Below are 13,110 nucleotides of genomic sequence, written 5' to 3'. Positions count from 1 at the left end.
GTCAGTCCACAGCTTGCATTGCAAAGACTCCGTCCCTGGCAGGAAGACAGAGAGCTAGGTTGGATAACCTTGAACTCTTAGCCCTGGGGGACAATGGTGGGGCTGCCCCAAGGCCCTGGTGCTGGTCAACAGAGTCTCTTCTCCCTCTGACCTTCCAGAAGGTAGCTCTTCTTCTCCCTTGCAGGGCTGTTTCCTGGTCTAAGAAGGAGGCCCATGAGGCTGGGCAGGAGGTGAATGAGGGCGTGCATGCTGTCAGCACCCCAAAGTAGATATAGAAGTCACCCTGAGATCAGAAGCCTGAATACCATGCCATGCATCCCCAGCAGTCCCATAAATCCTGCTCCCTTCCCAGTCACAGCAGGGAGTGGGTCCTGGGGCTTTATGGATGAAATGGGCAGAGTGGGGAAGCACCCCAAAGGCTGCAAATGCTCCCCACAGCCCAAGCCCCGAGCGCTGCTGGAACCCCCTGATAGTCCAATCCTCAGCACCCAAAGGATAGATGGGCCTCTGGGAGGGAACTCTTCTCAAGGCCTTACAGGAGCTCCCACTCCAAGGGGGAGACCCAGGCCTGACTTGGAGTAGGAGCCCAGGCTTCCCAGCGGAGACATCCCAGGCCACTGCACCGCTCCCTCCCCCAGGGAAGGGCAGGGCTGAGGGTGGAGACTCTGAGTAAGCAGGTTTGCCAAGGATGGCACTTCCAAGGAAAGTGACTCAGAGACAGGAAGAGAGAACTGGGCTGGGTCCTCACCTGGCCTGGTGGGTGCAGCTGCCCAAGGCACTTGGGGGGACCCTGTGTCCTCCCATACCTTCAGGCTCCCCTATTCCCAGGGCCTCCTCAGGGTGGGGTGCCAGGGAGATTCCTAGGGTCAAGACTCCTGCAGATGCTGGCAGGCTAGAGAGGGGACCTTAACAGATCCCTTACCAGAACCCTGCCCTCTCTCCGCCAGAAGCTCAAACAGTGTTTGCAGAGAGCACCCACTCCAGGTGCCCACTCTCCCTCTGGGCGTGTGCCTTGGGGCATGTGCTGTCTGAACCTCCTAGAGCACTTTGGACTTTCAACCTAGCTGAGATGTCTCTGGCTTGTCCTTCGAGAAAGACTGAGTTACCCAAAGGCAGAGACCAGCCTGACTCTGGCTCAAGGTGCTTAGTACAGAGCAGACTCCTGGTAGGTGTTTAAAAGTGCTGAATGAATCAATGACCCACCAGGTGCAGTTTTCCTTAAGGCCGTATTTCTCCACTCCATCTCAGAGATGTCGCAGCCTCTGAACTGGTCCCCTGGTTTCCTCACTTTGACCATCCTTCAGCCATAATATAGTCAAAGGATCTTGCAAAACACAGTGTCATTTTACTTCTTCAAACACCGTTGCTTGCCACTGCTCTTGGGAGAAATCAAAAATCTCTAACCTGGCCCACAGGGACTGATGCCTGGCTACCTGTCCAGCCTTGATTGTAAGCCCCTCAATCTTTGGGACACTGAGTTTCCTTTGGCACGTCAAGTGAATTGCGAGCACTCCTACCTCAGGACCTTTGCATTTACAGTCTCCTCCCTACCAGCTCTTTCTCCCCCTTTATTCCTCTTCACCTGCCTAAATCCTGTCATCTTCAGATCTCAGATGAATTATCTCTTTCATGGGGAAGCCCTTCCTGATGCCCCGATGGAAAGTTCCCCATTACATATCCTCCAGGCAACCTTAGCTTTTCTTTCAGAGTATTTTTCACAGTTTGTAATTATGCATTTGCATGGTTATTCCATCAATGTCTATACACCATCATTGTGTCGCTCCTACCCCAAAGACCATCAGCAGCATGTGGTCCAATGCCCAGCCCAACCCAGGGACGCACCTGACCTAGAAATGCCCTGTTCCACAGGGGGATGGAATTCCGGAAGTACTTGAACCAAGAGGTCAGCCCCACCCTGTGCCAAAGGTGTGGGGAGAAGGAACTCGGGGGCGGGGTGTGGGGGGTGCTATGCATACTCAACCGGAAAAGGAAAGGTGCAGAATATTTAGAGAGAGAGATAAGGTGGCCAAAAAGCAGGAAATGAGCTGTGGGGAGCTGTTGGCTGAGGCCGGGCAGTTTAGAATGAAGGCTGCAGATCAAAGCCACAGGAAGTGGGCTGGTTTTTTCAGCAACGGAAGAATCTGATCAAAGCCACACTTTCCTGTCTGGGTGGGGTAGACAATTCATTCACTTATTCATACGTATTTGTACATTACCATTTGGTCATTCAACAAATATTGATGGAGGACCTTTCTCCATGCCAGGCACTGTACTATGCCCTGCAAATACAGTGCGGAATGAGAATGGGCCTGGGGGTGCCTGGGTGGCTCAGTTAGTTAGGCGTCTGACTCTTGGTTTCCGCTTAGGTCCTGGTCTCAGGGTCGTGAGATGGAGCCCTGCATCGGGCTCCTGCTGGGAGTCTGCTTTGAGATTCTCTCTCTCTCTCTCTCTTTCTCTCTCTCTCCCCTCCCTCTGCCCCTCCACCTCATGCTTTCTCTCTCTCTCTCTCAAATAAATAAATCTTTTTTTTTTTTAAGTAGATCCAGCCACTATCATCTTGAGTTTACAGGCATTCTGCTTAGTGTCCAGATGAGTTTCGAACTGCGAACCTGCAGTCCATTTAGTGGGTCACGGGCAACATATTTAAAAATGAAATACAGCCTGGAATGGAGTGAGACGGGATGGAATGGGATGGAAAGTATCAGCATACCCCCACAGAGTAGGGAAAAGCACTGTTTCAGTTATTGATGTATTATGTGAACTGGGTCCCAGCACAAAATGTATTTCCCACTGTGCGTCACAACCAAAAAAGTTCGAAAAATACCAGTCTAAACATATTTAAGTAATTCCAGAAGCCTGGAACTCACGTGTCTGCTAAGGAGCATGCAGAGGTACCCAGAGTGCTGTGGGGGAGTAGAGCAGTAGGACCCTACTGGGCTGGGCTGGGCTGGGCTGGGCTGGAGAGGGCTGAACAGGGATGTATATCTTCCCTGAGCCGAAGTGCGGGTGGGACAAAGGAGCAGAGGCAGAGAAAACCACGTGTGCCATCTGGGAGAAGGAGCGCGGAAAATGTAAGGGGAGGAGAGGGAAGGGGCCCAGAGTTTGGCAAGTGGAGGGGAAGATGGCATGACATGAGGATGGAGAGGAAAGAAGGACCCTCGTGGGACTTGCTGAAGAGTTTGCTCTTGACCCTATAAGCAAGGAGAAGCCACTGGTGGGTTTATCCCTCCCTATACTCAGCAGCTTGCTGAGCGATCCCTCGACCTGGCTGTCCTGGTGCTGGAAGCACAGAGGAGAACACACTTGCAGGCCACCTCAAGGCCCACTGAGAGTCAGGGTACTGGTAGGTGGGAAGCCATGACTCCAACAGGCAGACTCCCGTCCTTTTTCAGTAAACCCATGTCTTGGGTTGGGTTCCCTCGGAAGCCAACTCTAGGACAAGAACAAGCATGCAAGTCATTTGCTTGGGAGATGAGCCCAGGAAGCACTGACAGGAAAATGGAAGTGGCCCAGAGCTAGGGAGGAAGCCCAGACTGGGGGGCCAATGTGAGAACTTCTGGGAGATGGTAAGGGGCACACTTCCTAAGGGGCAGGAGCTGGGATTTCCATACTCCTGGGGACATGCTGGCCTGTCCCATACACAGGCTGGGCCACTCTCACTGCAGAGAAAGCCATCTGGCGAGGTTGCAGGGTCGCTGTGCCAGAGGGATATGGACAGGGCACTGACCATTTCTGCCAAAGTCATCCTGTACTGCTTCCAGAGCATTCTGTGGTCCTTTAACACATCTGCATTTGATTTAGGGATTACCCCCAAATCTCTAACTCCATTCCTAACTTTCCCCCTCATCTTCAAGTCTTTATATCAACCAACCATGAGCACCTGAAATCATCAAGCCCTAAATTTAATTCAGATGAGTCCCCATCCCCACCATCAGACCTACCCCTCCATTTTCCCTGTCAGGAGGAACAGCACCTCAATTACCTTGTCACCCAAGCCACAAACACACTCCCTTCTCCCCAACCAACAGACAACAGTCCCTTGGGCCTGCCACTCCCTTGTCCACACCACCACTGACCAGCCTGAGGACTCCTCCCCTCCTTTCAACCAGGTCACATCAGCTCACTGGCTGCCCTCCTCACCCCCATCAGGCCTTCCCAGGTCAGCCTTCCAAAACACAGATCTGGTTGTGCCAGTCCCTTGATTAAAGTCTGTTGTGCCTCCTCACTGCCCCAAGGACACCTGCTTACACACAAAGGCTTCCACGCAGGACATCACCCCCAGCCCTCCTCATGTCCCCACGCTGTCATTACCATCGTCCAACCTCATCCACTCCAACTACTCAGATAATCCCTAATTCCACCTCGGATACCCATTCCTCGGCACTCATACCCCCACTCTTAACCCAGTAGCCTCTGCTTTGTCCACCTGGCCAGTGACTTCTCTAGTATCAACGCAGGCCTGTGTCCTCTGGGGAGCCCCCTCTGGCCTCCCCGCACTGTGCCTACACGCCCTCCTGTAAAGCAAGGATGTCATGAAATTGTCATGGTTTCTCTGAAGATCTGCCTCCCCCACACCAGACCGTGAGCTCTTTGAGGCCAGGGACGTTATTTCAGCTTTGTTTCCCCAGCACCTAGAGTGTAGACTGTTCCCAGAAAGGCCTCCATACACATTGGCCAACCCATCAGGTGACCAGGCTCAGGTGACCCTTTCAGACAGTGGCTGAGCTAAAGCCGTCAGCACAGGTGACATACACCTCTGAGGACAAGACAGCATAGAGTGGGCCTTCCTCCACCAGCATTGCCTTCCAGAATCCTGTCAACCAGAGCTGGAATTGTTGCCATGCTGGTGAGGCCAGGGTGCACAGAGCCGACCACACTCTCCAGGACCAGAGGTAGGATCAGACTAGCAGACAGGCTTTGAACCCGGCAGAGGAAAAAGTTTCTGTCCCACTGGGTATTACAGACAGCCTTGGACACTTCTCTACCCATGTGGGCCAAGTGGTCAGTGAGCATCGGGCAATGGATCAGCATGCTACTTGGTGGTGACTCTGGGCAAGTCCCTCCCCCTCTGTGGGTCTCAATTTCCCTGTCTGTAGAATGGCAACATGCACCAGGTTCTATTCTAGTTCAAAAGTATTGGGATTTTTACTGTTATCCCAGCAAGAAACAAGCCTGAGGACCGAGTCGGGTACCCACGACAGGGTGTGGAGAGAACAGTATCTGGGGACGACAGCCTCTGTCCAGCCTCTGGCTTTGCAGCCTGCTCCTCTGGGTAAATCCCTTCACCTTCCCCAGGTTGTTCGTCTATAAAAGAGAATAACAGCCTCCACATCGAAAGATTGCTGTAAGGAGAGACGCTGTGAATCAGTAAAGTGCCTGGAGCAGCGCTCAACCCGTAAGTGATACCACGATTGATGCGGGTCCTTTCCCCTGATACTAGACGTCACCTGTTAGTGCTGGGTGCGTCCCAGCTCAGCCTCCAGAGCACCAGCCTAGAAAATTCTTCCCAAGCTCGCCTCCTCCCATGTCTGCCTCTCCCCCCACCCCTTATGTGGCTTCCCTCACCCTGAAGCTCAGCTCCTTGCCTCCATCCGGCTAAGGGCCAGAGCAGCCAGGTGAGCTTGGTGAGCCCCGGATGCGACCACCGAGATCCTAGACCAGAGTGGCAGAGCCTGGATTCACCCTGAGTTCTGTGGCCCCCAAGCCCAGAGCTCCCATGCCAGGACAGCAGACCCCCGTGTGACCCAGGCCCACAGGCTTGCTGCCCCACGGTCCAGCCACCCTCCCTCTGTCCCCAGGTGACCCCGCTGCATTCTTGTGGTTTGTGGTTTGCGGTTTGCAGTGGTGGTGGCCGGTGACCAAAGGCTTGGCACCCTCCCACCAGCAAGTGGGGAGGGGGCTCCAGGGGCCAAATTCTTCTTCAAATGAGATTCCCGTGGTTTCCTCAGCTGAGGCGTCTGCGGAGCAGAGAACAAACAATGTGGAATTAAATTTCTCTGGAAAATGGGCTCTGCGAGTGAAGATCTAAGCATCCCTTTGGGCGTGGGGCCGACTTCGCCGGGTGCCAGGCTGGACTCCCACTGCCTTCCAGGCCCAGCAGTTGAGCAATCCTAGCTCCTGAGGCCACACACACCCTTCCCCCCAGCAGCCTCCCTACCCTGCGTGACCTCAGCACTGTCACCAGAGAAGGCCTCCAGCTTTCCCTGGACTCAGCTGGGGCACCGTGATCCAAGACAGCCAAGAATCCCCCAAACAGGAGGGTCCTCCTGGGATGGGTCCACACCAGCTGCGTCTGATGCCGCCACCACTGGGCGGGATTTCAGGATCAGGTTGCAGAGACGAGGGGACGTGGTGAGACTGGCTGTCTCCCTGGGTCCCCAGGCCCCAGAAGCATATTCAAGAGTGACAGATCCCAAGAGGCACAGAGGAGAGGAGAACAAAGAAGCAGAGCCACCAGCTGATTTCTCCAATCCCCTGCCCAATATCGTCTTAGATCCTGGCAAAAAAAAAAAAAAAAAGGCCCCCTGCAGCCGTGATGTATTCATACAAGGGAACATCCTTTGGCCCTAATAAGGTGTGATGTGCGGATACGTGCTACAATACAGATGGTTCTTAAACTCATAATGCTACGTGAAAGGAGCCAGTCACAAAGACACATATTGTGTGACCCCCTTTATACCAAAGATCCAGAAAAGGTAAGCGAACGAAGACGGAATTCAGATCAGTGGCTGCCAGGGCCTGGGGGAAGAAGGAATGGGGAGTGACTGCTTCGTGGGAATAGTGTTTCCTTTTGGGGATGATGAAAATGTTTTGGAACTAGGTAGAGAGAATGGTTGCACAACGTTGTGAGTGAACTTATTGTGCCCAATGGTAAGTTTTGTATTATATCTATTTTACCACATTGAAAGGAGAAAAGAAAGGCCCTTTCCCTGGGTCTCCCGCTGCAGAGGGATCCTGCTCTTGCTGCCCCCCACGGAAGGATGGGTCCAAAGATCTGAGTGGATGTACCTACCAGAAAGCCATGGCCTCCCTTCTAGACCATAGCTGATGCACTTGATGTATGTCCTGCCTAAACACCCTGAGATTTCTCCAAGTTCCTTTTCCCAAAGGCAAACTGCACCCTGGGCCCAAGGGGCAGACAAGGGACAGCTGTTTGCTGGGGAGTAGTTGGAATTTAGCTTATCTGGCTGGGCCGTCCACCCCTTCTGGTGTAGGATGGAGCCAGGAATGAAAGAGAAGAGGGGTCAGACCACAAACCAGGGACTGGGACCCAGGGGCCACCCCTCTCTGGGCAACTGCCTGCTGGCACCGAATTTTAAGTCATCAGAGAACTATGAATTTGACCCTGGCCTTCAAGGTCATTATGAACATATATATGTCAAGATGGACGGATAGAACATATTTTATTAACAGTGTATAAGCTTGACTTACAGCTTTTGAATGTTTAGACTCAGCGTACTTGGGTACCTCTATTTGTCTTCTATTGCTGTGTAACAAATAAGCACAGACATGGCCGCTTAAAAGAACATCCATTTGTTAACTCACAGCTCCACAGGTCAGGAGTCCAATGGACCTAATTGGGTTCCCTGCTTGAGCTCCCACAAGGACAAAACCAAAGGGTCAGCCGGGCTAGGCTCTCCTCTGGAGGTTCTGGGGAAGAAACTTGGAGACTCACTCAGATTGTTGGCAGAATCCAGTTCCATGGGGTGTAGGACTGAGGTGGTCCCCGTTTTTTTACTGGTTGTCAACTAAGGGTCACTGGAGTCAAATCCTTCTCATGCTGCAAATCTCTATTACTTCCCATTCTGCTATCGGACAGGAGAAAACTCTCTTCTTCTAAAGGACTGGTCCCATAAGGCCTGACCATCTAATTCACCTCCATATTTTAAGAACAACCGACCTGGGACTTCATATATATAAAATCCCTCGTAAGGGACCTAGATTAGTATTAGACTGAGTAAGCAGAGGATGGGATCTTAAGATAGGGGCATCTTAGAAATCTGCCTACCACTGTATCTATTAGGCCTCTTTCTCCAGGCCTTGAAAATGTTAGGGGGCAACTGCTTCAGCCAAATGTGGTCCCTGCTCTGGAGGAAGCCAAGTTCAGCAGGACCTATGAGCCTAATAGTAATTACCATGTATAAATGCTTAGTGTGGGGGAAACAGGAATCCTTACACATACCTTTCAAACATCCCAGAAAAATGAGGCTTGGGGACATTGATTAATATTCCCAGAATCACATGGCCCACCAACTGGAGAAATTGTAGAGTCTAACTCCTACACGGAGTTGCCTCACAAGATCCTTTTGAATTCAAGCCCCTCCACTTCTCATCTGGGGTCAGACATGGGGTTAATCAGGTTGCCGCTTCTGTACCCACTCCAGCATTCCCATGGCTTCACACATAAAAATTCTTTCTCACACAGGTTCAGTGGGTGTGGGCTCCGCTCCTCACAGCCTTGCGGGGACCAGGACCCTTCCCCCACCCCAGTCTCATGAAGGCCTTAACATTCTCGCCTGGGTCCTCCACATCCAGCCATTGGACAGGCGAGAAAGTGAGCCAAGGTGAATTTTTCAGGGGTCAGACCAGGGTAAGACATGGGTTGACATTTCATTAGCCACCTCCCACTGGCCAGAACTCAGTCCACAGTCCCGTTTCACTGCAGGGGAGGCCAGGAAACGCAGCCACACTATGTGCCCAGGAGGGAAAGGAAATTGAATCTGGGGAACAGACAGCATGGTGTTGCGGAGGAAAACACGCTCTTTGGCCACGCGTGGCTCCAGGGGTGTGGCAGGCAAAGGGCTGGCCAGGTGCAATCCATGGCAACAGAGCTGAGCACGAGAAGTGAAGACAAGGGTAGGCATGCTGGCAGGGGTTGGTGTAGGGAGGTGTGAGAGCACAGTGTGTCCTTTTACTCACCTACTAGGCTCAGCAGGAAGCCTTGCTCATGCAATGAGCTCACTGGGCGCCTAGGGCTATGCAGGATCACACAGCACCTTTCCCCCTCCTCCAGCTGTCCGGGGATCTCTTTGGGGATTGGTTTCCTCCAGATCAGGAACCATATAAGGTTCATCTCTCTGGATCTCTGCTGGGCCCGGTACAGTGTCAGATGCCTGGGGACACCGGCCACGGGTTGATCCTGGCTAGTGGGTAAGGAGGACTCAGAGTTCTGTGCTCTAACCCCAGGCAGGTGGGGGCATGCCATAGAGGAGGGGTACCAGCAAAGTGCTCCCTGGGGGAGATTAATTCTGCCTGAGGCTCAGACAGAAGACTTCGTGGAGGAGGTGGCATTTCAGCAGGTCCTTGGAGGAGCATTTGTAGCATGGAGGTGGGCCGTGGTTGCTCTGGGTTAAGCAGAGTTCCCATGAGATAAGTCCTGAGGTAGAGGGAACTGGAGCCTTCTGGCTTGGGTCACTGCTGCTCCTGGTCAGGGATGGGGCACAGGCACCAATGTCCCTAGGAGTGTCCCTCCACCTCCACTCCCCCAGGGAGAATGAGAAGCCCACCCTGGACCCCAAAAGGGTAGGAATTCCTAGAGCCACAGGACCTTGGGCAGTGGGGATGTGGACTGCACAGACCAGCCTGCACGGCTTTCACGTGCCTCTCTTCGTATCAGGGGAGAGCCCTAGTGGGCAAGAACCTTAGTTTCAGTCTGACTCTGTCACCACCTGCCATGGGACCCTCAAGTCACCCCTTTCCCCTCTGGTGTCCCTCTCTGAGCCTCAGTGACACACCATTCCAGCGAGATCCAGCCTTCAAAGTAAAATGTATGGGGGTGCCTGGGTGAAGTTGTTGTCTGCCTTCAGCTCAGATCACGATCCCAGGGTCTTGGAATCGAGCCCCGCATTGGGCTCCCTGCTTGGTGGGAAGCCTGCTCTCCCTCTACCACTTCCCCTTCTTGTATTCCCTCTCTTGTTCTCTCTCTTTTTGTCAAATAAATTAATTTAATTTAATTTAATTTAAAAACAGAGTAAAACATAACCCTAGGGTAACACAGAAAGATCTGCTCACATATGGGAAGAAGAATTTTAGAATACAAGGTATAGGGGTGCCTGGGTGGCTCAGTGGCTTAAGCCTCTGCCTTCAGCTCAGGTCATGATCCCAAGGTCCTGGGTTCGAGCCCCACATCGGGCTCTCTGCTCAGCAGGGAACCTGCTTCTCCTTCTTTCTCTGCTTGCCTCTCTGCCTACTTGTGATCTCTCTCTCTCTGTCAAATAAATAAGTAAAATCTTAAAAAAAAAGAATACAAGGTATATGCAGTATTCCCATCTAAAAGTAAGAAAGGACTTCGGCCGTCGTAATAGTTAACACACAGATGTTATGTACCCCTTCTTGGCTAATCATATCCCCATGCATCAGTCAGTATCTGGAGGGAGGGGCAGGTGCCCCCTCCAGCCATGACTGGAGAGGGGCACACTCTCTCTGTTGCTCACTTTGCAACAGATTGTAGCAGACTGACTCTTACATATGCCCAGTTCAGTGGAATTTGCAGATTGTAATGTCTGATGCAAACTAAATTAACCCTCCTTCGGGAAAAAAGGACAAGTGACCTAAAAAGATTTCTGCAAAGAAACAGCAAGAAAAGAGCAGTGCTTCCCCTTAATCCTAGGACATGATTTCATGTGACATTTCATAAAGAGAAAACAAGGGCTCTCTGTTGAGTGCTGTGGTTGTGGTTTCCAAAAACGCAATCTCTTTCATCAGGATAAAGGTGAACTTTAAACAGTTGTTGAGGAAGTAACTTTTTTGGAAGGAAAATAATATAGAGAGCATTTAGAAATAAAATTTGAAAGCGTTCCCATTGTTGCAAGATTTTGTTGCTGAAAATCTTGTGTGTGCCATGATCTTTCATATTGGCGCCTTAAAAAAAAGGAGTTTTTTTAACTTGCTTAAAAAATCTTCCAAATGAAGAGTTTGAGTGGGTTTAAAATCCATTTGCTGGAAGTATTAAAATGCAACATATTCCAATTTCTTTGCAAGAACAACTGATTGACATGAGAGAAGATGGAAATTTGAAAGTCAATTTTGAACAAAACCTTTGCATAATTGGTGGATGGCACTGAAAACTGAAAAATGAATGTCAAGACTTAATGAGTGGAGCCCAAAATGCACCCCACCCGTCTGGATCCAGGTATCTCGGTGAGGCCCTCTTTTCAGCTGTGACAGCCTTGAAACCTGAATATTAAGTAAACCGAATTTAGTACCAGACATTCAAGTCACTGCTCTAAAGTGTTAAACCAGGCTTTTCAAAAATAAAGAAGCATCTTCAAAGGCATTGCTCTTGCTGTGAGAACAAAAAAAGGGATTCTACACCATGATTAAATGAAAGGTCATAAACATGACTTTAAAACATGGTTTTTATTTATTACATTTTTCATTTCTATGTATATGGCTTTATAATATACATGATATAATAATATACATGATATCTGACTTGTACATATATGAATAATGTACATGATGCATTTTGTAATGTCCATAGGTTTATGTTATATACATACTAACATATATTCATGTATACAGTTCATGTATATAAAATTCTATGTATATAATTTATAAATTCGTAGTTACCAGGGGTGCTCAATATTTCTTACTGATGGGATGTATGAACGGTAAAGTTTGGGTTCAAGGATGTCTGCAGGGCCAGGGACCCCCTCCTCTAGCTCTGGCATTAGAGACAGCATGGGGCGCCCTCTGTCCTGGGTAGGGGTATCCATAACAAAGATGTTCCTGGACTGGGCCTCACCTGGTCTGCAGGTGGAGTTTCAGGAATACACATTTTGTAGCTAAGGAGCCAGAGGTATGGAAGAGTAAGACCTGAGCCTACCCCACTTTCTGAGGGCAGTCCCTTCATAAGGACCAGAACGCCTACCCCTGCCTGAGAAGGACCTCACTCCTCTCCTCCTCATCCCTCCCACTGTAACAGCGGAAGGAAAACAAAACTATTCTCCTCCTGCTCAGAGGGAATCAGGAGGTCTTGAGAGGGTAACTGGCTTTCCTGGAGCATCACAGCAAATTGGCAATGGAGACTAGGTGTGAATTCAGGGATCCAGAGAGCCAGGTCCAGCCTTTTACCTGACTTGGCCTCTCTGGACCTTGATGCAGAACCTGGTTTTTAGGTACCAAAATTCTAACTATCATCTCTATTTGGGAAGCCCTTCCTGCTCTTAATTTTGGTCTTGCATGCTGCAAATAAAGCCTAGAATGTTTGGGATGCTAACCACTCAGGTCAGTTCTCTGCCTCCACCGTAGCAAACAACATCCCTCCCCAGCATCTTTCGCATCTGTCTTAACCCCGAAGAAGAAAGAGTTCCAGAGAAAAGTGAGGCCTGTCCCTGTGCCATGCTATCAGGGCACTCAGCACCTCCCTGAAGCAAATACCTTTATATGGCACAAATATGTTCATGTTATTCCTCCCCTGGTCCTACTCTGCTTCAAAGCATCCCCTTGTATCTCCACTGCCCACAAGAGAACAGCCAGGCGGCTTAGGCCAACCCACATACCCTTCTCCCCCTGCCCAGCATCACCCACTGGCAGGAAGCAGAAACCACACTAGCTAATTTAAGCAGCAAGGAATTTCATGTGTTCTGTGCTTACAAAATCATCAGAAAGCCTAGAGGAACAGGCTGCACCTGCAGGAATGGTTCCCAGGAAAACATGAGGCCCCCGCTTAGGAACTGCTCCCTCTGCTCCCTTCAGGAAGGTAAAGAATCAGAGGCTACCCAACGTCTGTTGACCTCAAGAACCATCACCTCACTGATTCAGGATCAGGAAGCTGTTTCAGCAACAACCTCTCCACACCCACAAAGCCCAACCCTGGATGCCAGAAGACAGCAGCCCCAGCATCCCAGTGTCTCCCCATCCATGCTGGACCGGCAGCAACAAACCATATTCCCAAGACCACAGGACTGACACAACCTGTTGTCTAACCAGGACTTCAGAGGCAAAGGAATGTGAAAAATACAGAAAAATGCATGTTCTGCCTTTTTGAAAATCAATCAACATACTCCATCCCACCCACAAGCTGAAGAAGAAAAATCACACAATCATATCCATGGCTGTATTTCTGTCCCGCCCCCTGGGGACACTGATCATGTCAGGGGGAAGAAG

Source organism: Enhydra lutris, unplaced genomic scaffold (assembly GCF_002288905.1).
Source record: "Enhydra lutris kenyoni isolate GAN:26980312 unplaced genomic scaffold, ASM228890v2 scaffoldscaffold26, whole genome shotgun sequence".
Lineage (NCBI taxonomy): Eukaryota > Metazoa > Chordata > Mammalia > Carnivora > Mustelidae > Enhydra > Enhydra lutris.
The sequence above is the reverse complement of the archived record's forward strand: the minus strand, read 5'-3'. Positions refer to the sequence as shown.